The sequence below is a fragment of the Columba livia genome, chromosome 2, assembly GCF_036013475.1.
Source record: "Columba livia isolate bColLiv1 breed racing homer chromosome 2, bColLiv1.pat.W.v2, whole genome shotgun sequence".
Taxonomy (NCBI): Eukaryota; Metazoa; Chordata; class Aves; order Columbiformes; family Columbidae; genus Columba; species Columba livia.
Window position 1 is genome coordinate 26,955,246 of NC_088603.1, and position 26,830 is coordinate 26,982,075.

At 41.5% G+C, this 26,830-nt stretch overlaps 1 long non-coding RNA gene across 1 annotated transcript; it reads left to right on the forward strand.

Moving 5' to 3' along the window:
* The first annotated feature begins 91 nt into the window (after window positions 1-91).
* Window positions 92-21,330, forward strand: LOC135578437 (uncharacterized). The gene is made up of 3 exons (XR_010470021.1): window positions 92-758; window positions 2,724-16,660; window positions 18,294-21,330. It is a non-coding gene; the product is annotated as an uncharacterized LOC135578437 (long non-coding RNA).
* Window positions 21,331-26,830: the final 5,500 nt, after the last annotated feature.

The following is a 26,830-nucleotide window of genomic DNA, read 5'->3' on the forward strand; positions in this document are numbered from 1 at the left end:
TTCCCCGCGCGGGCTGGCTCGTGACCGCCGTTGGCGCGGCTCCCCTTTTAGCCCCCCCCCCAATCTGTCCCCGTCCCCCGGCAGCGGGCGCATCGCCAGACCCGGGGGGGAAGCGCCAGGGGCCGGGGAGGCCGCGGGGGAGCCCCAGGGCCGGGCGGGGGGAGCGGGCGCTGGCCCTGCGCCGTCTCTGGCGACCTTGTTTACCGGGCAGGGGCTGGGCAATGTCACCGGCGGCGCCGCCTTGACAGGATCCAAGGTCGCTGCGTTCCTCCCGCTCCTATTGGCTGCGCGGGGGGGGGATCCGGCCTTCCAGAGAGAACCAATGTGCGCCGGCGGGCCCGGGGCCGTGGGGAGCGGGACTGGGCTCTCCGCCCGCTGCCCGGGTGCGGAGGGCGGGCGCTGCCGGCCCGGAGGGGTACGCGGGTGTCTTGCCGATTAACTGAAGGGGAAACTGTCTCTGTGCACTAACTGGAGGGGATGGTAGTGCTGGAATTACCCAAAGTCTAGGGTCGGCGCAGAGAATACGTGAAGGTGCGCAAGGGGAGCAAAATGAGAGCCAAGCCACAGGGTTCAGGGTGCTTGGCACGCAGGTCGTCACCGCGACCTGGATTAATCGTGACCGGATACCTGGAGACATCTGCTTGGATTGTTCACGAGTCCCAAATCGCCATGTGACCCTTATTTACGCTCTAGAGCTGACCTAAGAGGTGGCTGACGGAACTTCTCTCTCTTGGGCACCTCATCTTCCAGGGTCACAGGTGAGCTGGGAAAAGCCTGCACACCTTTTCCTCCCTACTGGCAGGGGAACTCTGAGCTCAAGACGCCACGTCCGCTTCAAAAAAGGCAGAGTTTGCACGATGAGTTGAAGAATGGAGTTTATTTCAGCAAAGTACTTCCTAACATCCTAAGTCTTTATCAGTAATAGCAGGACCACATAGCAATAAAACAGTGATACAAAAGAATAAAGCCATAATATAGTCATACTTAGATATGACTCCTCCATCCATTTTTAATATGCATCTGTTTCTACACACATACACAAATAAGTATGCTTTTTTAACAGGAAGGAACATGCATTCCTAACAATAAATTCATATTTTAATGTTTAATAGGCTGAGGAGAACACTTTAGCTTATTAATTATTTTCTTGAACTTTATCTCGTTTTTGTCTTCCAAGTCATTGTATGTTATCCCTGCTTACTCTTCTACTTCCATGGTACTTTCTGTTCTATTATTTTATTGCTCTCTGTTTTATTATTTTATTGTGAGAATTACTATTATTGTTCCATCAGATATATTAGGTTTTACAACAGTCATTGTATGCTGACATATGAAATGTGAAATGAAGCAAAATGAAGACATCTAATAATGACAAATGTACACATTTTGATTTTTCCTGCGCTTGCCAGAAGTTGAAAATTTGAGAATAGATGTTGGGGTTTGCTTTTGATGGTTTTAACTTTATTTGCCTGCAAGTTGCAGATGACTCATGGAAGTAAAAATATCATACAGATTTGTTTAAATTATGGAGCAGGTGTAAGATAGCTCTTGTTTTGTTTCATGTCCTTCCTGAAGCCACTAGGCTATAGGAAGCAAAAATCTGAAGATTAACACTTTGCAATAAAATCTGAGCCAAGAAAGTCTTCCACACTAGGCAGTTATTCTAGTTTATAAGGTCACTATTTCTGTTTCTATTGAGATACTTTATTTTAATCTCATGGTGTTCTGAGCTGGCTTAATACAAGTAACTTGAATAACCTTTGTGAGCAGTCAGTCTTATTACACACTCTATTCTGAATAAGTCTACTAGGAGTAATTCCTGTTGATTAAATTTCTTTTCTTTACAGCAACTTGTTTTCTCATAGCTTTCCTGGTAGTTACATGCAGTTAGGGATGAACAAAAAACATATTCAGTTTAGCTATGAACAAGCAGCACAATTGTAGTTGCAGGAAATATAGGAAGCGTGTTGCTTTCCCCAATTATTAAAAAGGCAAGGCTCCAGCAGCTGGAAACCTGGATGCTTTTCAAAACAAAACAAACTTTCTACAAGAAGTGTACACATCAGCAGTGCAGCAACTAACAAGAGCTTTATTACTCCAATGAGCTTTTGGAAGATACATGTCTCCATAATGTAAATTTGCTTCTTGCTCTTTGTATGATGGGTTATATATTACAGTAGGTTCTGAACGATGTAACTTTCCATTCTGTAAACATAAATCATCTATCTGGGAGATAATCGTTAAGGGTGTCCTGAATATTGGAACAGACCGGTAAGTTTTAAACACAAAGATAGCAATATATCAGGATTCATTCTTGGCCAAGCTCTGTGTTAAGGAGACTAAATTGTGAAAATTGTAACAACTTCAGATTACTCCACAATCTCTCCAGACTGCAGTACTGGTTGTTCTCACGTTGTTTCCTCTCCAAACCACCATTTCACCCCTCTGCCTGTAGCTCCAGTGCCCATGACAGTTTTAAGTGCAGGTGTTAGAGAACATTTTGATGGTGAAGAGAGTGCCAGATTCTGAACAGCAGCATTAATCAGATGGGGTCTTATTTCTGCTGCTTTATTGTTTTAACTTTCCTCTTATGACCTGCCCTGGGGCAAGTTTCGAAAAGGCAATAACAATGCTTTCAGTTGCTCACAGTAAGGTTTTACTTACAATCCATAAGAAAATGGAGCTACATTAACATTCTGCTGCTTTTTTTCTTTTCGCAATAGCGGGTTCCAGAAGAGTGGAACGGATGAAGTCTGGATTCCTGTCCATCTGTTCCCCAAGTGCTGTCCATCACAACCCACTCTCCTTGATGTTCCTTGTGTCCTTCCTGCTGCCCGAGACACAATGTGCTGTACTTAGATCAGCGCTGTGTTCCTGGCTAGCCAGAACCCGTGACTGCTAGCCATGTTACCGATGCCTAATAGAAGGTGTTTTGTCTGATTTTGCCCTACCTTTTGCTCCAAATGGACACCAGCTGAAGGGTTTTCTGCCTAATCCACCTTCTGACAAGCACTGGAGACAGAATATGCTGTGCTGGGGTGGCTGCCCTCCCTTGACCAGCCAGAATATGTGTGATGACAACTGACGGGATTGCTGCTCTCTAGTAGAATGAGTCTTGTCTGAGTTTCCCCTGCCTGTTCCTCAATGTGGACCAAAAGTTGAATCTATCCTCCCTAAACCATTTGCCAGTTTGCACAAAGTTTGTAGGAAGTTGATTATCCCAGTTTGGTTGATATGGTTAGGAGGGATGGTTTGGCAAACGGATGAACAGGCAACATTACTGACTTTTTTTCCCTTAGGAAACCGCCCTAGCATTTTCTACTAGGGACAAAGGCAACTTCTGATTCAGCTTTTATAAGAAAGGGTAAATGATGACCCAGAAGGAGCAGTAAGTCAGGGTGGAAATTAATGGTAGAACTGGAAAGTTTTAAATGTAAGCAGAAGGAAGAGTCTGATGACTGAAGGGCATGAGCTGTGTGCACAGCACTTCATGACATTTCCAGCAGTAGTTTGAGCAAAGTGTTCACCCTCTGCCTGCAGACGAGTCTGCATTTATGTAATTGGATTGATACTTCAATCTACTAACACGTTTATTTTCTATTTATGTGGCCCTTTGCATGGAAAAAAAAAAAACAACAACAGAAATAGCATTACGAACAAGGGTCATATCTTCCTGTTCTCATCTTTCTATCACTCGATGCTGCAGCCGCAGGAGCTGTCAAGCTGCCGAGGGCTCCCGGCGCGGCCAAAATAGCCAAAGTAGGTGAAAGGTTGTGGAGCAGTACACAAACAGGCTGGCGTGACCCATTGCCGGTTCAGTAAGGGAAAGGTCCTGCAGCTGCTCCAGCACTTGCGCAATCTCCCAGCCTGCTCATAGTTTGCAAAAGTCAAGAGTACAGTAGCTGGATCGTTTTACTGCTGGAGCTGTGTGTGGCAGCTGCCTTGGAGCTGTAAACACTGGGATGTGCATGGCAACCCAGCAGCCCTAAATGGGAGACACCTTTTTTCCTCTTTCCCTGCCTTTGTTATCCATGTCTGAAATGGTATATTAACTGTTTTAAAATCAGGGAAAAGGAGAATAGGTCACTGATTCCAAAACTGCTTTTCCAAAAAATAGCAAGAGGCTTGCATGAGATTAACCGTCGGTGTTTCAAAGTGGGAGTGTAGAAATAGCAGAGAGGGAAAGAAGTATTTTGGGAGGATAGCTGTACCCTTAAGGAAAAAAGCTTGAATTCAAACTGTGATAAAATATCACTTAACAGTATTTGTCTTGAAAATATTGTCATTAGACGATGTTGGATTCAGGAGGCTGCTTACTATGTAAGAGAATAGTAATCTTCAGCCAAGAACCACATTGCGGAGGAAATAGAGGTGAACTCCCAGTGTGGGCTGGTGCTGATCTAAAGTCTATGGACAACAAAATGTCTGGCTACCAGAGCAGTTCTTGTGGAAGAGCATGCGCCATCCTCTATGAGAGCTGCTGACACAGAGAGAAGAGTGGGAAAAAAAAATATAGAAAAAAAAGAGGTAAGGTGTCATCAGGACAGCCACCATTTTGGGCTACGGCTGCTTTTACTGTGAACTGCTTCTACTGGGAGAACGTATGAAAAGTCAGAAACAAGTGAGTCCTACCACGAAAATACAACGTGCATGGCCTAGATATGTTTCAGCAGAATCTGAAAATAGTTACAGTTTTCTATAGAGTTATGGGAAGGGAATTAGTGGAACATGATGAATCATTCCAAAAGTTTTGGATTAGACATCTTAAGAAACACCTCACCCTGCAAAGAAAGAGCTCTGGCTTCACCCGTAACCCTTACAGGAGCCACAGGCTTTGAGCTGGTACACACTCTGCTTTTCTTTCTCAGTGTGGACCACTACGGCTGAAGACAAGTGGTTTTTGCTATTGTTTGCACTTGACACTATTGACTGTAACAGAACAATTGGTAAAGTGGAGGTGGTAACATGAGTTTCTGCTCAGAACGATTACCTTGAACCACTACTCCAGGTTATTATTTTGTCTGATGCTGATCCTAGAAAGCACTTAGCACTGTTTCCCCAGTTGTTCCCTCTCAGCCTTTCTTTCATCAGATGTGGCAGAATTTATTTTCTTTTAGTGTCTGACATAGGAACTTGAATGAGAAATTTACCCAAGGAAATACTAAGATGAGGCAAGAGACATCACCTGGAAGAGGACTTGCTGGGGTATTATCTGGGCACCCTTTCAAAAGAGATGCAGAGTTTATAGTATTAGTATTACTGGAATGGCACTTCCTCCCAGTGTTTCAGGTTACCCAGGGGAAGTTTGTTTCCCATTTGCAACATTGTGACTATTATTACTGAAGCATGAACTCACAGATATTAATAAGTTGATCTCATAAAGACTGGTTTTCCATAATATCCTTTGCAGAAGATATCCTTATAGTAAGCCTGTGGGAGTTTTCTTATTTGATGAACGGTATAACCACAGGCTAAGCTGTAATAGCTGCAGTTAAATGTGAAAATGTGTATTAAAGTAGTCCTGATAAAGAACCAGTACAATAAAAAATGTCAAAGTGCATAATTAAAACGGTTTGCTACTGGGTCTGAATAAGTACAACAATATTTTTGTGTCATATGACTAACAGGTGTCTAATTATGGGTAAATCATCAATGCAACATTGCTGGAACATTAAGACCAGCCTGAACACAAGAAAATCTTTATTAGCTGAGCAACCATTTTAACCTCATTATATACTAGACTCTAGCAAAATACACAGTTTCACTACGCATTATTAATATGCTTGGATTTTTAAACTCTAATTATTTTAAATCTTTTTTTTGCTTTATCCATGTTGGCACTTTCAAATTACTTCTTTGATATAGTGCTCATCTAATAGTCACTGAACTGAAAAATAAAATGATCAGAGCTATGCTGGTACTTGGTTTCCAAGATTTCAATCTGCCTAAAGTGACATAAAAATCCCACACTACTTTAATCTCACTTCATTTCACTCATTTAAATGACACCAATATTCTAAATGAATTGTGGTGGTTATGTTGATACGCAAACATTCGCAACCATACATGTTATTTAGTTTCTACTTGGGAAAAGACCCCTAGACATTAAAAAATACTGAATGAAGAAAGTAGAATTTAAGCTGACATATTTACCTGTTTTTTTTAAAGTTCAAAATGTGTACAAATACAGATCTTGATTCCCTGCTATCTGGGACATAATACCAGGGTACAAATAATCAACAATATGTTTGCAGGCATTGGTTTCACAAAGCCACCTTTGAAAGAAAATATTTGAACATACAGTAGGATACAGTCTGTGAAATGGAAATGAAAAATATCTTTATCTCCTGTGAGACTAATTGAATTATAAACTTAAAGGGAAAGGATAGCTTTTCACTGCACAAAATTAGATTTGCTGAAATGTGTAAGATCTCCAATTATACCTGATATGAAATGTTGTCATTTCTTCTTACACAGTCACACAGCTACTGTTTAAGTGTGAATTGTCAGGTCTTCCATGTCATGGCTAGTAATTTTTAATACATATATAAGTGGGGTTGAATATTTGGGGATCTCTTTATTCTGGGAAAGAAATACAAGCTTACTCTCTGCTTCATTCAGTATTGGAGAGATGTTTTGAAATTTTCATATTCAGATCAAGCAATAAATCTACTATAAACCACTAGAAGATACTCTAGCCAAGAGAAAACTTGGTAACCACCACAAGAGACCTTGCTAGTGTTCTGTGAGTGCTGGGAGCGAGGGCACTGCCTTCCCCCAGGGTACCTGCTGGAGCACCTGCTTTCCATCTGCTTTCCATTCCACTCCTGTTACTTATTTGCAGCCTCCTATATCCTGGAGCTGAAGACACAGGGATGAGAAAGTTATCAAAAAAGCAACCTGGAATTCAGAAATGCACATGTAGTTCCAGCAAGAACAGGATAACAAAGTAAGTAAGGTATTTAAACTGATATTCCATGGGTGGAGCCACACTGAAGTGAACAAGGATACCTGTATTTATTTCTGTGAGTATTTTAGGCTGTCTCAGAGCACGTACATCAAGTGATCTATACGCTAATCTCCTCTTGTATATGGAAACACAGAGTCTTCAAATTATAGGCATTTTCTTTAAAAAGTAGAATCCTTCTGGATTCAAATCAGTGCCAAGAATCCTACTCGGGATGTGATTTTTACTGAAAATGACCTTCTTTAAAGCCTTGGGAAAAAAAAATGAGATTTTGCAAAAGTGAGCTAATAAAGATACTTATATCACATTTCCCCTTAATACATTATATTCAAACCTCCATTACACTTTTGACTCTTCTTGTGAAATACAGCAAATGGACATGGTGTCTGCCCTTTCCATGAGAAAGACTCAAAGGAGTGGTGGATTGCATTTTGAAAAGCAGTCTGTAATATTGTGTGAGCAGTTTTGACTGCTTAAAAAAGGCTGTTTGACCCTGCAGCTCTGAGAGACTTCAGTCGGAGTTGTGGACCCCTATCACCTTGAAAAATTATATGCTAAGTCTGACCAACATCCTGAATTCAACTGTACTTCTGAAAATGTGGGATGAATTTCCACCCTAAGTCACTCAAACAGACAAATTACAGCATTTTGACTCCCAGAATTTTCTCTTTCAAATAAAAAGGGTGAGTGTCCCCTGCTTAACCATTCCTGGAGAAATCTATCTAAAATTGTACTTTTGAAACATCCAGATAATTCTAGTCCTTTACAGTCAGTTCATGTTTCAAATCTTGTGCCAAATGCTTGAATGCCTTGTAGTAGAGAAGACCCAAAGGGAACACATAAAATTATATAGGAAAGGCACCAATTCACTCTTGCTGAGCAGTAATTTGGTTTGGTTTAGTAACCTGTGAAGTGGTTCACTAAAATGATGAACTTTAAGGAAACCATAAAGAGTGTGATTATTGATATCTGCTGTAGGTGACCTTTATGTGCTGAAAAGATCATGAGGTAGTAAAGACAAAAAAATTACAACCTCTTTTTCTTCTTGCCTCTAATGGTCTGAAATTGAAAAATTAGACCTATTGAACCCCAGTTAAAAGTTAGGACAGCCAAATAAAACAAGGCTACAACCTGCAACTTGCAGTTTTCCAAGTATGTTATTTATATACCTTAGACACTAAGTGCTCCTGCTTGAGGGAGTCGTGACTCACCACCCTCATCTGAACAAAAATTGCTTGATCCATTCACTACCTCTTCCATTAACTTCCCCTCTATGGTAAAGAAACATATTTCAACATTTCAAAAAAAAAAAAAAAAAAAAAAGATAAAAGCACAAATGCAGATCATCCAAAGCTTTTTCTCCTGATTTTTGTCAGTGCTGTGATAAGGACTGTGTGCCTTGCTGTCTTCCCTATTTCTGGGTATCCTTCTGGCTGCTCTTTGTTCCTTGTATTAAAGTAATCTAAAGTCCTGCCAGCATTGTCAAATTCATACTGGTATTGATCAGCCTGCAGGATTTGGTTAAAGCTTTGGCATCGTATTTCTTGACATTACATCAATATGTAGCAGGTAACATTTCAAATGTATTAGCTATGCAGGTGACCTTTTAAATCTCCTTGGGAGAATCTTTCACACTTGTACAGAGTCAGCGTGCCAATTACCAGAGATTTTGAAGGTGGCATTTTAAGTGTCACTCATCATCTTGATAAAGGACCAAAAATGCAGTAGCATGCCATCAGGTATGTCCCATGACACAGACAGTGCCTGGGCGTGCTACATGCTGGGAAATGCTGAAGTGGGCCCAGGCCAGAGCCAGAAAAGCATTGCCTTCCTTGATGTAAACAGTTTCTAACAATTGCCCCATAATCACATCAGCTGAATAATTTTTCCACAGTTCTCTTTCCCAGTTCTAGTAGAAGTGTATGGACTGTCTGATCCCAGCTGCTGCATGTATTTGCTACATAGCCTTGGTTTGCCCTAAGAGGAAGTTTTATGCTTGCAGAATAGATTTATTCTGCATTATGACTGGGAAACGGAGCTGTCATGAAAGATGTTCAACCCAGACTTTCAGTGCTTTTTGAAGTATTTGGGGATGTGACAGCTGTGTGTCTGAAAATAGGTTTAAGGAGAAGTTGTTTACAGGAAGGGACAGGCTTGGTGTGCTCACTATCAGCTGCATTGCTGAAGAACTTTCTGTAATGTTCTGTACTTGTCAGAGTTCAGATAATGACTGACTACATTATGAACAAGTAAAGTGGACGGTTTTCAGCAGGATGGTATGAAATCTTGCCAGCTGCAAATAGTATGAAGAATTATGCATAGATATTGTGATATGAGATAACAAAGGGGATCACTGGGACATCACTGAAATGATGGGTTAACTTCTCAGTGAGAGGGAATTTGTGTAAGTGTTATTTCCACTTCCCGGATAGTGTGTGAATGACTGTGAATGAAATCCTAATCCAAAGGCCACTGTATTCAGTTAAATGTTTCGAGTCATCTCAGCTGTAGTCTTCAGTGGGAACTAGATCAAAACTCTGTAAGACAGGAAAGTGCAAAATGCCCAGTGACAGGAAAAAGTCATAGAATCGTAGAATCATTTTGGTTGGAAGAGACCCTCAAGATCGTTGAGTCCAACCATTAACTTAACTCTGGCACTAAAGCAGAGTCCCTAAGAACCTCATCTACCCGTCATTTAAACACCTCCAGGGACAGTGACTCCACCACTTCCCTGGGCAGCCTGACAAACCTTCCATGAATAATTTTTTCCTAATATTCAATCTAAACCTCCCCAGTGCAACTTGAGGCAATTTCCTCTTGTCTTGTTGTTTGTTATTTGGGAGAAGAGACCAACACCCTCCATGCTACAACCTCCTTTCAGGTGGTTGTAGACAGTGATAAGGTCTCCCCTCAGCCTCCTTTTCTCCAGGCTAAACAGCCCCAGTTCCCTCAGCTGCTCCTCGTCAGACTTGTGCTCCACACCCTTGAGCAGCTTTGTTGCCCTTCTCTGCAATCTTTCCAGCACCTCAATGTCTTTATATTGTAGTGAGAGGCCCAAAACTGAACACAGGATTTGAGGTTCAGCCTTACCAGTGCCGAGTACAGGGAGACAATCACTTCACCAGTCCTGCTGGCCACACTATTTCTGATACAAGCCAGGATGCTGTTGGCCTTTATAGCCAATAGCCAGTTTTATGCTGTATATTATAAAATTTTCCATCATTTTTAATATCCAGGAAAGTATTTTGGAGACTGATTTGCCTCTTGTTCATCTTCCTACATTACATATAGATTAATTCAATGAATTAAAAATTGTTTTCTATGACTGTCTGACTTGAGGAAGACAGTGACCAAGGCCACCTTTACAGCAAGGGAAAATAAAACTGGCATTCATATTCTTGTTTTGAAATCCTTTCTGTGCATACTTTGTTGTTTCTGGCTAAAATAAGCAAAACTTTGGTTTTCAAAATGATGTGAGGATGTTGTGTCTGTCATTGGTCATGGATTGTCAGATCCACATTTTCTTAGCAAGGCACACAAGCCTCCTGCATTGTTCAAAAACATCTTTGCTTTTCTTACTCCCTCAGACGTGGGACAGATGCTCTTGCTATCAGCATGAACAATGTTTTGTTTTCCATGGCTCAGTGATGTATCGATGTTTAGAAAACTCCCTAGACATTTTACAGGTGTAACTCTGTTGCCTGCATTACCTTAAATTCTGAAACTAGGTACTCATCAGGGAATCACATACAGGCCACCTCAATCCAGACAGTAAGACTTGGTGAAACATGGGCAAAAGTCCTTATGACCCTCCAATGAATTGCATAAATTATGTGGCCTATAGTAACAGCATCTAGCTCTAAGCTAAACAAAATTCTTCAAAAGTTTCTCACACTCCACTCTGTTCTTTTGAGGGTGATACTGCCAAAAAACACCCCACACCATTTTGAGGTTGATTTTTGCTCTAGGCCTGTATCAAACTGACTGTCTTAATGGGAATGTACACTCCTGAAAATCAATCCATGGAGTGGGCTGTTTCAAGGAAGGCTCTGATGATAGTGAAGAGTCTTCTGGTAGGGTAACCTTCTGTGAAAGAATCCTGGTCCTATAGCCCTGAAATCATGCTGACTGGTGGAGGGTGGCAGGATAATTGCAAAGTGCATCATTTGCACTTTTCATGTCAGGCATCTTCCTCCAAAACACACTTTTCTCTCCACATCTGTGGCCTGTTGTATAATTTTTCGGAGCCAGCAGCCCATAATCCAAATTTAATTCATGAAGTGGAGCATCTCATGAAGCAGCAGGGCATCTCATGATGCTTCCAGGCATAAAGTTAGCACTGACACCTGTTGTGTGTTCCCAGGGTATTGCCTAGGATTTTGGGTTTAGTGTTTCATTAAATCACAACTTGTAGTTCAGAGGTGGAAGGGAGGGGAGGAACTTTCATGTCAAGGACTGACTGACATAAAAGTAATTTTACTACTCACATTGCTGAGAGCATCAAATATAGTTTGTTCCCTAATGTTAAAGGGCAAGTAGAGAATTTTGACTCTTAGCACTGAATTAATCAGCTCCATCAGAGCTTGCTGCTGCAGGAAATCTTCTGGAGAGGTTTTCTGCTTATTTTACTTAACTTTTACTAATTGCTTCAGTGCATACTTTCCATCTTACTTTTTCCTTTCATAATGACCATCCAGTTCATTATTACAGAGAAACTTCTACAAATATTATTAGAAAGAAGGTTCTAACCTGCTCTGAAGATGGTGGAATTGTCTCTGAAATTAACAGGTCCATGAAACAAGCTCTCTGTTAAACCCATATTGACAGTGTATGAATTGTGCATTAACTTTTGCCTTAATTTCTGAAAGCAAACAGGGGATTGAAAGGGCTGTGGTTTGGAGAGAAGGAAGGGAGAATGCAGGAGGCGGGGGGGGGGAAACAATAGCAAAAGGGAAATAATTGAGAAGAAGAAAGAAAATAGAAGAAGTGGAGATAGATTCCTGGATGCGTTCTTCCTTGCATCTTTTGTTTTTGTTTAAGCTCCCTTATACTTTTACCTTATTCCACCTTTTTCTTTTCTCTGTTGTCCTTAACTATCAGTGATCTCTTGTTCTCTTGGTACAATCATTTTGTAAATTAAAGAATTCAGGTCCAGATAGTGAGGCCTTTTTGAATGCTATGAATCCTAAATTCAAATCTTTCTAAATTTCTAGACCCTAAGAAATATTTGATTTGTTTTCTTTTTGTTTCAATTGCTAGAAAAGATGCAGGGTTTTGTTTTGCTTTTATGAAAGGGTAAAATAACAATTTTTTACTTTTGTTCATTTTCCTCTCTACTTGCAAAAACATCTCTAAAACATCAGGGAACCATATTTTAAAACACTTTTTTGTAAAGTTTGTTTCACTTTATTCCACAAAGAATACTTGGTTGTCTCGCAGTGAAGTATATTTTTATGGTCCTCCCTTGACTGTATTTTTAGAACAAAAAATATCTGGGTGAAAGGTTGCTTGCATAGGTGCTGCTGGGGTGAGTAATAATGTGACCTCCAGGCTGAGGCAGTGCTGCCACCTTTGTTCATTCCCTCTCCAACAATTCCAGACCTTTTCTGAACGGTGAAAATTTCCCGTCACCTAGTAGAGTAGTATTACAGTCAGGGAAGCAATTCTGCTTTGGAAGCAAAAGAAAAGCCTCCACATGCAAACTGTTTGTCCAACTAGCAGCACAGAGGAGCTAATTTACCAGCCAGACGTTTCCAAGAACCACTAGTCTTTCATACCCACAACTACCAGCCTGTTTGATCATGACTTTCCTAGAAAGGTTTACGTTCCTCTCTGAATGTTTTAGCCCTTTCTTTCCCCCCCCAACATTATATATTTTATTGAATACTAGTAATTTTCATTTTACGTCACTTCTGCAAAACCCCTAAGCCAGTCAACTCCCAACCAGCAAATGCAGTGAACCAACCCAAAAAGCTCTCCATCCTTTAAGTACTGCTTGTGGTTGGATTTCTGGTGGTGATATTATTCTGATTGACAGGGAAACAAACTCTTTCTGACGTGGAAGGCTTTATGATTAAGCTTTTGTAGAGGAAAAGCAAGATGACTGGCTAGACGTGACATATCTCCAGAAATCATGTTAGGTTTGAACTCCCTGGCTAAATATTAGATTTCTGATAATTTTTACAAAACAAATTGGTAGGATGCTTTATATGAATATCATATCTTCTAACATAATAGGCAGCACCCAGAAGAATAATGCCAAAATCAAAACTATAAAATTTGAGTTCCTATGGGTTATGAGCAACCTTTGATGTAACAATGTGGTTTCTTCAGGTTCTGGTCTGCTAATAGGTAAAGATGTACCACTGTCAATTTTGTGAGCAAGACGATTTTTGAGGATATCATTTTCTGTAAATATGAAACTCACATAAATGCTTTTCTTTCACAGAATGGTGGTGACAACTGACCCTAGTTCTGCAAGGAGCTTCAGTGGAATTGTGCACTCGAGGCACATTGTGGGTAGGACAATGAACAAGGTATCATAGTATTATCTGATTTCCAAGCAAACAGGCTAAGAGCATTTGAACCAAGTCTAGACATAATTAGAATCTGGATTACATCTGCTGCACAATGTAAAAACAAAGCTACTAGCTCACATAAATGGAAACTATTTAGTTTAAGAAAGGTATGAAAGAGGTATAAACATAGATCAGACAAATTAATTTTTGTCAGAAGCATGGCAGTTGCGGGTGTTGATTCTTTAGAAACAGCGTATTTATGAAAAGTAGGCAACAATACAACTTTATGCCATTCCTATTTTACTGTGGAAGGCAGTATTTAAACATAACTTTGCAGCTGAACATAATCAAATAAGAAGTATTATTTACCATTCCATGAACCTCTCCCCCTTCTTATGTCTGACTTTGTTGAAGGCACATTGTTTTTGTCATTGACAAAGTGTCAGCATTTCTATAACATATGAATCTTTCCCACCATGGAAAGAAGTAGTTCCTGATTCATCTGCGTTTGTCTGAGAGCTTGGCATGCCTACATGTGACCAAGTATCTACGTGCAGCATGATTTGTGTTTTGACTTTGAGCAGAGATGGTAAGGGAAAATATGATATAAGTGTACAGAAATAGATTAGGCTTTAGGATTCAAAACAAGTCATTGTCAGATCTAATTTAGGCCTCTGGTTAAGCTATACATATTTTCTCTTTTAACACAGACAAATTCTGTAATATTTTGAGGGAAAATGCAGCAGAGTTGAAAATGAGAACTTCCATAGGGATTCAAGATTATCCTTCTGAAATTATTCTATACATTCAGGTTTTCCACGTAAAATTTTCAAAGCTGTGCCAGTTTTCACTAACTGGAAGTCTGTCACTTTGCTTAAATGAATACCAGCTAAGAAATTAATAGGGGATAATATTGACACTAAATTTCTGTGTGTGCTCCTTGGGCAAAAATGGAAAGAAATGTTTTTAGAACTGACAAATGCCTTTTATATGCCTAAGTTTCTGGAAGTGCAGCTCAAAGCATCTTAAATGAACAACAGATCCCTCTTTCAGAAAGCTGACTTCCAGACTTAAACTGAGCAACCAGACACTACTGTATCCCAACCTTTATCATTATGCAAATATCTGCTAGGGAAGCTGCTGCAAAACATAAAGGCTTGTTCTTCCTGGCACAGAAACTTTCTGCCAAGTGCTTTTAACAAGATTTTAATCCTGAATTGTGGAAAATCTTGGTGTGCACTGTGCAAACATTATTTATGTAGCTGTTAGAAGAAATGTATGTTGTAGGCATTCTTGGTAAATAATCAGAGAGAAAACATGGAATTTAGCAAACTCCATAAATTAATTGTATTATAATAAATGAAAAAGAAGGAGAATTTTGTAAAAACAGTGTTATTTTGTCTTTAAAGCAAAACTTTTTGAAACGGACAGTAAACACTTTTACAATGCATGAATTCTGGCTACATTCTTCAAGACATCCCAGCCCAGCAGATTTCTCTGGCAGTGCAGGATGTCATGACAGTCAATGCAGTCTAGGTTAGATATGTCTGTGTGGAACTCTCTGAGCTCAAGGCTATTGCTTGCTGAGATCCTGAAATACTTTATTCTTACAATGCTGATCCTTTATTTTGCCTGGTTGCTTTTAGTCATACTTAATACTCCTATTTGCAGATTTTATTTTTATTTGTTTTCAATTTTTACAGTTGATAATTTGAGTGTCTTTTGCTGTTCACTAAAGGATATTTTTTTAAGTTTCTTTGAATCATAATTGCAGATTTCTGAGCAGAAATAATGCATTTTTAAGAAAAGCTTTGAGGCTGCTTTAACAATCCCTTGTTTTTGCTTTTTACACTCCTGCACTGTGTCACCAGATATACAAAAAAACCCCCTGTCATGGCATTATATATATGACCAACAGGTGGTCTTACAGGGTGTGGAAAGTCTGTAATTATTTTGGAGGTGACTTTATTGCAAATTCTAGAAAAAGAATATTTCTTTTTTTCTGAACATTTTTCCCATTGTTTCCCTTATTGGTTGCAGGCCAGCTCACGTTTCTGATGGTGGCAGTGACAGCTTAAAATGAAACAGAAATCTTAGCTCCAGCACACATAACACTAAAAACATAGTAGAAAGGGTCCAATCCCACGTCCCAAGTCCAGTCCCCACGCACAAAGAGATGACCCTCAGGTAACCTGGCAAAAGGAACCTGGGGTACTTCTGTGGATCCTGCACAAAGGACTGCCAAACCCATGGAAGTCAGTTGATGTCAACAGAATAAAACATGTTGCATAGTGGGTTCAATATACAGCACAAATTTAGATAGCAATATCTGCAAAATAATAATGATAACAATGCAGTAGGACATAAACAAGCCACAAGGTTCCTGAAATACATTGATGGTAACTCCCTCCTCTAAGTGACAGAGGAGCCAACAAAGAGAGGTGCTCTGCTGGGCCCCATGCTCCCCAACAAGGAAGGGCTTGTGGGGATGTGAAGATCAAAGGCAGCCTTGGCTACAGTGACCATGAGATGGTGGAGTTCAGGATCCTGAGGACAGGGAGGCAGATGAAACACAAGCTCGTGACCCTGGGCTTCAGGAGAGCAGACTCTGGCCTCTTCAAAGGCCCGCTTGAAAGAGTCCTGTGGGATAAGTCCCTAGAAGTAAGCAGGAGGGCAAGAAAGCTGATTAATGATCAAGGATTACCTCCTGAAGGCTCAAGAGAGTTCCATCCCAATGAGTAAAAAGTCAGGCAAAAATTCCAGGAGGGTCATGGGGATAAAAAAGGAGCTCCTGGCCAAACTCAAACACAAAAATGAAGCATACAGAAGGTGGAAGAAAAGATTCGTAACCTGGAAGGAATACAGAAATGTTGTCTGAGCACCTAGGGATGAAGCTAAAGCCCAAATGGAGCTGAATCTGGCCAGGGATGCCGAAGACAAGAAGAAGGGCTTCTGTAAGTACACAGGTGACAAGAGGACGACTAGGGAAAGTGTAAGCCCGCTGCTCAATGAGAAGTGGGACCTGGTTGCACAGGACATGGAAAAGGCTGAGGTACTGAATGCTTTCTTTGCTTCCTTCTTTAGTAGCAAGACCAGCCTTTAAGAGTCCCAGGTCCCAGAGACCAGCAGGAAAGGCTGGAGCAAAGAAGATGTACCTTTGGTGGAAGAAGATCAGGTTAGTGAATACTTAAGCAAGCTGGACATACATAAATCCATTGGTCCTGATGGGGTCCACCCGTGAGTTCTGAGAGAGCTGGCAGATGTCACTGTAAGGCCACTCCCAATAATCTTTGATTGATCATGGTGACTGAGAGAAGTGCCTGAAGACTAGAGGAAAGCAAATGTCACTCCTACCTTCCAGAAGGGCAAGAAGGAGGACCCAGGGAATTGCAGGCCAGTCCCTCAGTCCCTTGGAAGGTGATGGAGCAGCTAATGCTGGAAACCATTTCCAGGCACATGAACAATGAGAAAATCACCAGGAATAGTCAGCATGGCTTCACTAGGGGGAAGGCATGCTTAATCAACTTGATAAACTTCTATGATGAAATGATTGGCCTGGTAGATGAGGGGAGAGTGGTGGATATTGTTTACCTGGACTTCAGTAAGGCCTTTGGCACTGTCTCCCGTAAGATCCTTATAGACAAGCTGTTGATATATGAGATGGATAAACAGACAGTGAGGTGGATTGAAAACTGGCTGAATGGCCAGACCCAAAGTGTTATGGTAAGTAGCATGAAGTCTTTGCTGGACCCTTTCCGGTATATCCATGTCTCTCTTCTAGTGGGGAGCCTTGAACTGGACCCATCAATGGCCTTACCAGTGCTGAGCAGAGGAGAAGGATCATCTCCCTTGAACTGCTGGCAACACTCCTCCCAGTGCAGCCCAGGACACCATTTGCCTTCCTTGCTGCAAGGGCATGTCACTGGCTCATGTTCAATTTTGCATCTACTAGGACCCCAGATTCTCTTCTGCAAAGCTGCTTTCAAGTTGGGTGGACCCCTGCATATACTAGTGCATGGGGCTGTTCCTCCCCTGGTTCAGGACTTCACACTTTCACTTACTGAACTTCATAAGGTTCCCATCCAGCCCTTTCTGTCAAGGTCCCTCTGGATGGCGGCATAACCCTCTGGTGTATTGGCCACTCCTCCCAGCTCCCAGACTTGTGTCATCTGCAGACTTTCTAAAGGTATGCTCTGCCCCATCATCCAAATCATTAAAGAAGATGTTGAACAGGATCCCAGTTCCTGGTCTTCAGTTGCACTTTGTGCCACGAACCACCACTCTCTGGGCCCAGCTGTTCAGCCAGTTTTCAGCGTACCTCACTGTCTGCTCATCCAGGCCATGCTTCATCAAGGTCTCTGTGGGGATCTTATAGCAGACCGTGTTGTAGGCCTTACTGAAGTCCAGGTAGACAATATGTACTGTTCTCCCCTTGTCTTTGTACTTTCTTTATACTTCTTCCCCAATTTCTCTTGGTAACTCCCTCACTATGGTTACCAGGGTGGCAGAGCTGAGTGCACCAGTATACAGAGTTTTCACAAAAGCAGCCTTGTCAAAGAGAGGATCAATTCCACTACAGCTTTAAAGCCACTATCTGAGAAGTGTAAGAGAGTAGACAATATTATCACTAAATTTTTGGAGGAGGTGAGTAAGAACTAAGTTGGATAACCTGTTATTCTGATGGAATGAATAGTTGCCCTGCCACCTAGTGGCAACACGTCACGGTATCGCAGTAATTGTGATGTTAGCTTTATTATGGTTCTTACACTTCTATGAGGTGTTTTATTTTGCTTTTCTATATGTTAAAGCCCTTTGTACTGATGGAAGATCAAGCACCAATCAATGTCAAGAGCCTTAATGAAAATTCTTATATGTAATGAGAAGCGTGAATACATAGGAGGAAAAAGAATACTGAATAGCTGTATTTTACTAGCAGTGTATCAAATACATCAAAACGCCAATATTTGAAGGAACTCAAAATACAGAGGTGAGTAAAAAAACAAAAATAGTGGTTTTGTAATAAGTAATTTAGGGCTGTTTTTCTTATCTCCTTCATTAGACATAAAACTGTGCTTAAAATAGAATTTAAATGGGAAAAAAATGAAAAATGAATGGTGGCTGTTCCAATCACTCTGGTATATCATGCATACGCTCTACCGTGGAATATACCCGTACCCTCTCATCCACATGTCATATTTTCCTGAGAAGTATGGTGATCAATGATACAATGTGTAGTGAAACGATTTCTCCCATAAGAATTAAAGGGATGTGTTTATGGGCTAAAGAAGTATTCATAATGTAAGTATGCAGGGACGGAATCCATGGTTTCCATGATGGAGAGCAGGTTCGTCAGGTCAGGTCAGGTCAGGTCAGGTCAGGTCAGGTCAGAGCAGGTGTTGCAGAGCAGCTCACTCTTCTGAAAGATCCCAGCCACTGCACCTGGGCACTGGACATCCAAGCGCTTCCCATTGCCTGACTTGATTGATCCTGACTTATCTGAAGAAGATGGTGATGACAAAAATGTACTATTCAGACAGAGGTACCAAAAGCACTTACATTGGACATCTCTCTATGGGGAGAGATCACACAACATGAGAGAGGCTGCAGTTTTGGGTAGCAGTACACAGAACTGGTATCAACAACGTGATCTGTTTATGAGGTTCCCAAATGCAGACCTCCTTTTGGCTATGTGAATGGCACAGCTCAGTAACCACTTTGTACCTTTGTATCTTGAAGGATGGTGGTCATCTGAAATAAATGCTGAAGCATGGCAGTGGTATGTAATGAAAAAGCTTCTCCTTCAACATGACACCTAGATGGTGATGCTATCTATCTGGTATGAAGTTTTTCACAATCCATGTTATATGTGCTCTGAGCAAGGAGGATTTTGGTACTAACTTCAGTGTAATCAGCACTGTCTCCTTACACACAGACACAGGCCCTGGGCTGTTCACTGCAGGGTTGCATGCTCACTTGTCCCATGGAGCTCACTCATACTTTTTGCACAGTCTGTTTCACAGGCTACCTATATGCCAGAGGTTTTGAGACAGTTATAGAATACTTGTCAAATGTGAAAGAAACCCATACAAATCAAAATATATACTACAAAAGAATAGAACTATTTCAGCATACATTGAAATTAATTGAAATTAATTTTCTTTTTTATAGACAGAGAAACATTCTTCAGGTATACAGGGAAGATATAATAAAGCCTTTAATAAAAAGTAGAACATTAGCTATCTTTCTTTAGGACAGTCATAAAAAGAAGTACATATATAGGATAAAAAAGTGGAAAGCAGAGTATCTATCTGGTAATGCCCCCTAAATATGTTTATATTTATCTTTATATTTACTGGAGATCGTTGTATGTATATTGTCTAGACACACATACAGAATTACTTTTGTTTTCATCATAGTCATGTTGAGAAACCCATGCTGAGGTGAGGATAGATTTATCTTCCTGATGTGGAGCATGACACATAGTTAATGGTTCCTTTTGCACAGTTTGACATTTTTTCACAGATATTTACTTTTCTATTAACTCTGTATCTCCTTTATAATAATACCACGGGGTTTTTTTTTTAGGGGATGGGGGAAAAGTAGTATGGCTTTACAAATTCATCTACTCTAATTAGTGGTAACAAACATAGAACTCCATCATAATAATATAGTTATAATGTAAAATCAGCAGTGACCTTCTAGATTTTATATGATTTTTTTAATTTTTTTTTTTCACCTGTGTAACTCTGGAACAGAATTTCTGGGTTGTGTAATAGTTTGGGGAACAATCACAGCACCTTTGTAAACTTTTTACTTCTAAGCTGTTTACAATGCTTTCAACATAAGTCCATGTTCCATAACTTTGCCTTGGTATAGTCATATTAATAGGACATTAATAAAAGCTGCCACTGGTGAGTAGGTCTTTACATCTGTACTGTACTGCAAAGACTGACAGTTAATTTTCAAAAACTAATTCCTGCTAATGAGTTACTACTCCTGGATGCTTTTGGAGATGCATTAACAATATGTGCCAGACCTGCCAGCTGCGCTGCTAGGAGGTTGTGAGATCCAGGAAGCACACACGGCCTGCAGGCAGCTGACAGGCAATTACGTAAAAGCAGGTATTATAGAAAACACCGCACAACAGGTGCATCCTAAGGAAGAAGAGACAACACTAGCTGCTGACGTAGAACTGGTAAGGGTTGCTGAGACATGAACTGGTGGCATGTCATGGCTGCCCAATGAAATGCACAATCCCAAGGCTGCAGTAAAACGTCTTCCTTGCTGTTAGCTACAAACAACTACGCAGGAGCAGGCTGTGAGAACTGAAGTGGCTAAAAGCCAATCTCTCACAAGGTGCATTTACATGATATTTTGCAACGGATGGGTAGAGTTGATGTATAGCTCATCTGACTAAAAGATGTCATCCACATTTAGGCTACGTGCATCTCCCAAAGCTGAGGCCTGTGTTCAGTCATGCAGCACATATCTTGCTGCTCTGCTCATGCATGGGGAAGCTCAGAGGCACGGAAGGCTGCAGGTGGAGCTGTGCAGTGCTCCAGCAGCCCTGAGCTGCTGCAAGGCGTCTGCAAGGCAGCCAGTGACCCTCTGCCCCATGTGCCATAGCTCTCCCCCCTCAAAAAAGTCTTGGAAGCCCATGCTCCTCCCTGACATATGGGATCCCCGTGTAACACAAGGTCCGGGAAATGCCAGCGCCGCTGCAGGAATGGAAGGCAGCAGCACTGTTAGAAACAAGCAGATCTCCAGCCTCCTCTGCATTCCCACCACTCAGCCAAATCCCTGCCTTTTGCCAGTCACACCAGTGGCAAGAAGAAACACCTTATCTCAGGAATGACTGGGGTAGAGTGGGATTGCTGTGAGGTACAGCAGCATCTTGGGCAAATATTGCAGTAGAGTCAAGACAACACTGTCAGATTTCTCTGCTGACACACAAAATGTAATGGGCAAAAAAAAATGATCGTTAGTTTGGTTTAAGCATTTTCCCCTTCCCTATGTCCCCAGACTCATGGCACCATGCAGCCAACTAGACCCATGGCAGCTCTGCCTCAGTCCTGATGGATCATGCCAAACAGCCCTGTTGTAAGCAGGTCAAATAGTGTGCAGGCATTAAATTAGTGCTTGTCTTAGCCTCTCCAAAGCATGGCTTCTGCCTCCTACACCATGAAACAACCCTTTCCAGGAGGACAATGGTGTGGTGTGAGGCCTCAGAGATGACAGAACTCTGGCAAGAACTCCGTTTCCTCCTCCACATTGAGCATCATGAAGAGACAGACAGTTTGGGGACTGTCACATTCCCTGAACTGTGCTCTCATGGTCCCACAAGGAATGTGAATCCATGGGTTTCCTACTGTGGTACCTGACTAGTGCTCCACTCTCCAGCATACAGACAGGGGTGCAGGATGTGATTGCATTGCAGCAGTTAGGGACAGGGTTCATAGGGCAAGAAATAACTAATTTAATACAACTGGTTCCTTCTAGCATGGCCAGCAGTAAGGTATCAATGCCGACATGAGGTATCTACTAGTGACACCTTACTACTGATCTCTCAGCACTCAGGCACCACCAAGACAATGCATGGTACTTCTTTTCTGACCAGACTGTACATTTTTCCTTTCTCTGTGCACACCATTGCCAGGTGTCTCACAAGCTACATGGGAATATGGCCTGTGGATGGGCACTTACATGATTTGGCCCTCACAGAATCTGGCCACCTTTAGCAGTCCAAGAGGTAAGAGAGACTTATGTACCTGGACCTTGACCTCCCTAATACTCACCGCCTCTCCCTAGCCTCCACTGTAGCCTGTCACTCCCAAGACACAGTCTTCCTGCAGAAAGCATACTTCTTCAAAGATGACCTTGGTCTTCTCAGTCATTGTCTCAGATTTTGCACTGTCTTCTGAAGATGTCCAATGTGCTTCAGAAAACTGAGGCCAGCAACTACTGCACATTAAGATGTGCTGAGGCACCTTGGCACTGCAGCGCACTATTGCGACAGTATTATCCCTCATGGATATTTTTCCTCCTGTCAGTTACTATCCCAGCACTTTCTTAATGATGAACTCTGTCAAGCTGGTGTGCAGAAGCAAAGCCACCTCTGAAGTGAGATCCTTCTGTATTTGATGATCACAGTCCCAAAAGTAAAATAAGTTGCCATTGTTTGGGGCCATGGATTTCAGGCAGATATCTCCTTTTTCTTGGGTGGAGACACAGACATAGCATCTTTCCTCCTTCCATCACTGTCTCAACATATCTGGTCTGTACTAGACTCCTAAAGTTGACATCACAGCAGCAACATCTTGGGCTATCACCACCTCTCCCTTCACTGCTCATGGAATGATTGTGCTGTGACTGCTGTCATTTATTCACAGAGAACTTACCCTGGAGCTACCACCATTTCAGCCTCTGCAGCTCCTGCCAGGTCCTCCCTCCCCAACAGGCTTAGGGGTGAGTTCCTCCTCCACAATCCTAGGAGACAAGGAAGGTGCAGTAATCTCTTGAAAGAGATTTGAAAAGAGTAATTTGAAAGAGTAATCTCTTGAAAGAGACCCTCCTCACTCCTTTGTACTATTGGTCTTGGACCCTCACCTGTATCTTGCAGAGCTGCTTGGTCTGACCCTGTCCAGACCTAAAGTTAATCCCAGGTCTTAACTCTCCCTAGTCCTTGTTTACTCTAATTGACACTGGCTTTACACCCATCTAGTGTACAATTTCCTAAAGAAGCCTTCTGCCTCCATCTCTTCTACAGTCTCCACTAACCTCTAGGCTAAACAGAGTGGGACAGGAGTTTTTATTACCAGTGGAAAAGATTCATTCTTGCCCCAGCACCTGATTCTAGAGATGCCTTTTTGGTGAAGACATAGTTCTGTGATCCCTGAAGAGAACAGGCAGACAGACCTTGAGAATGGCACTGGGCACGAAATGCCTACATCACAGGGAATGGATTAGAGGAGATGTGTCAGTTGTATATACGTGACAGTGGCATAGGCATCCCTCAAAGCAAAAATGTTGGAACTGAGCTGCCTACCAAGCATAGACATCTCAATGCAGGAGATGGGTGTGTTAAATAACTGTGGGGAACTAGTCAAGATGAATCCTTGTCACACACCACAACGTCTGAAGTGGCATTAGATGCCTGCCTACTTTCAGTCCCAAGTCATAATCTTAGTGTCCTGTGAGCTGAGGGATCCCAAATCACCTCATCTTCTTTATGCCACAGACATTAAGCTCTCTGTTCAGTCATAAAGTGAGGGCAGATAGCCCTGTTCCTTGTGCTTTTCATTTTGGTTACATGGAGGCAGCCTCCTAACTTGGAACTGAAATGCATAAGTGATCCGATTTTCCAAAAGCCTGGGTATGAAGGCCACTTGTCTGCTGAATTTTAGTTTGCATTGTCTTGGTGGAACAGTCTGTGCTGCCATATCTTTTCCCTTAGGCTTCCTTACTGAGATGGTTTCTGTGTCTCAAAGCTCATCACATTAATTAATAATTTTCTCCAACTCCTCCACTATTTATTTTTAGATTTCAAAGAGAAAAAACATACCCATATACAACTTTAGACACTGACAGCTATTTGGGATCAGAAGCAATGCAAAAATAATCAGGCTCACACACTGCAACATTAAATTCTCTTAACCAAGTAGCAATTCAAAGCAATGGAACAGGCCCCACCTTGGAACTGTTTTATCAGCTATCCACTTCTAAGAAGATTAAACTGTTATATTTCTCTGGTGCTGCTTTCATCTTCCCTCTGTGAGTGGCATCCCGGCCCCCAGGCAAGCAGAGCTGCTTATCCTCAGCTTCAGACTTGGAGTCAGGAAAAACAAGGGAGAGAGAGGCAAAAATACTGGCTTATTTGTCAACAAGCAATGGGTATGTATGAGAAGAGGATGGTTAAAGAATGGAAGCTGTGGCCAGGGCTGGATGTCTCAGGCCTGGGATAAGTGGTTTTCTAAGACTAGTGAATAAACCCAGAGCTAAGACCATGCTTGGAAGCTTTTGTTGTGCACCGACACATTGACAGCCACTTCTAACGAGGTCCAGAGCACTACTATAATTAGCACCTATTATTGTTTCCTCTGCAAATGGGACATCAAGGCCACAATTTCCTATTAATTTACACCAATTTGTCCATCCAATTCATCATTAAGACATAATGGAGAGAACAGAAAAGATGACTGTCTTGGGCATAAATAAGTATGAAAAATAAGGGGCATTCCAAAGAGACATTTTAGAGAAATATTTTCTTTTAGGATCTTCTCTCAGTGCATTTCTTCTTTAAATCATATGATAATTTGCCATAAGTTTCAATTTGTTGTCAAAAATAGCACTTAGCTGGTTTCATACATTTTAATACATCTTCAAGATGACTTAAATTAATGGATCAGCTTGTATGTACTGCTTATTTTAACTTTGACTGGTAAAGCTAAGCTTCAAAATAATATTTGGGGGGGGGGCGGGTCTCAGGAATCCTATAAAGAAATGTAGCATACTTTGATGTTAGTAAAATGCAAACTGTTGTTTTAAATCCAGCATGAAGGATTGGATTTCAAACCAAAAGTGGTGTGGGGAAAAGAGGCAGCATTTTGTAAAAAGGACCCAATAACTGCGTGCTGCCAGTAATTCTGTAAACTCAGCCATTTCTTTTGCTCCCTTCAACGAAGTTCTTGAGTCATTAGGAGCTTGAAGCAGAGCTGAATATAGATCTCTGTTTAGTTTGGTTTTTAAGAGAGTATTTCAATGTTCCCTAAGCCACTCATCCAGTCCTGCTAGAAGCCCATTTCTCTTCCAGGTCCTACCATACAAGCTGTGGAGCTCCCCTTTTGCAGCTTCCTCAGTAATCCAGAACATGAGCATGGTAGCAGCACAGTAAACCACTCAAGCCTGAAGTCCTCCACAGGATGCTGAGTCCACAGGACCACTGCCAGGAAGCTTGGGGAGGTGTCTCCCAGAACCTTTCAGTTCCTTCCCAAGGCAGCTCCTTTGCTGCTATGTTTCCAAGCCCTTCCCAGTACACTGAACCTTTTCAAATAAAAGGAACCAGTTTCATTAGGTGGCAAGCACCCACTATTTGCAAAAGAAGTAACAAAATTTCCAGAGGCTTGCTTTCTTGCACGCCGTTTCCATACCTCAGTTACAAGTGCAAAACCAGAAGCCTGGGTAGTAATGTGTTTTAATGGGCAGAGTCTCAAACATGAAGTCATGTTCATGATTCCTATTTCAGATGTATAGTACTGTTGCATTCTAGGGCAACACAAAAAAGACAGTTTCTTGGAGAATGATGGTTGTCTTTTATGGAAAGATTAAGATTCCTTTGGATTAATTATACCTTCAGAACCAGATTGAATCCACAGTCATCCTGCTTACTGTTGCTCTGCTAAGGCTTGATCAATTTGTAGAAATGTAGCTCTAACTTCCAGCTAATTGCTATTTTAGTTGATGCTTATTATTATCACTTCAAATTTATACTACAGCTCACCAAGCTTTTTCAATCACAGTTGACACATTAATCTACTAACTATTGTATAGGTAGATTGACTGAAGAATTTATAGTCTCATATAAACAGCAAATATGGAGTGTACATCAGTCACAATATATAGTTAATATTGTGAATGTGTTTAGCTTTTTATTTTTCAAAAGCAGGCTGGAAAGGACGGCATGCTGCTACTCTTCTTGACCCAGACTAAGGTTCCTCTATAGGGTATCAGGCCATACATTATTCTCCCTTCAGCTTTGTAACTCCACAAGCTAAAGAAGCTGAGAGAGCTTTCAAGGTGAAGCGAACCTGTCAGAGGAGACAAGCCAGGGCTACAGAGTTGTAGTTGTATGAATGGCATGGATGGAGCTAAGGCTTTCTGGGAAGAGAAAAAAAAAAAGGAAAAGAAAAATAAAAAATCAAACAACAACCAAAACAAAACCCCCACAAAACAAACAAACCAACCCCAAAAAGAACCAAAAAAACCCCATAATCAAACCAAACCAAAAAAAACACAACCAAAACCAAAACTAGCTCCAGATGGTTGTCTCAGATGCTGGGGTCTGTTCAAGCTTGGAAACCTTGTCCTCTGTTGCAAGTACCTTGCCCTCCCTTAATTTCCTTTTATGTGGCCTGAAGAGCAGCAAAAATAAAATAACACTGCTGCAGCCTTGCTGCTCCTTCCCCGGACACCCCAGACATCAGGTGGGCCACCGCAACTGGGCTGATTTGCAAATCCTTAAACCAATACATTCTCTCCGCTAAATCCCTCAGCTACCTACCCATGGTCCTATAGAACTTTGTTGAAACTATTATCTCCTGTCCTTCTAACTAAAGCCTTTGGTCCCAAC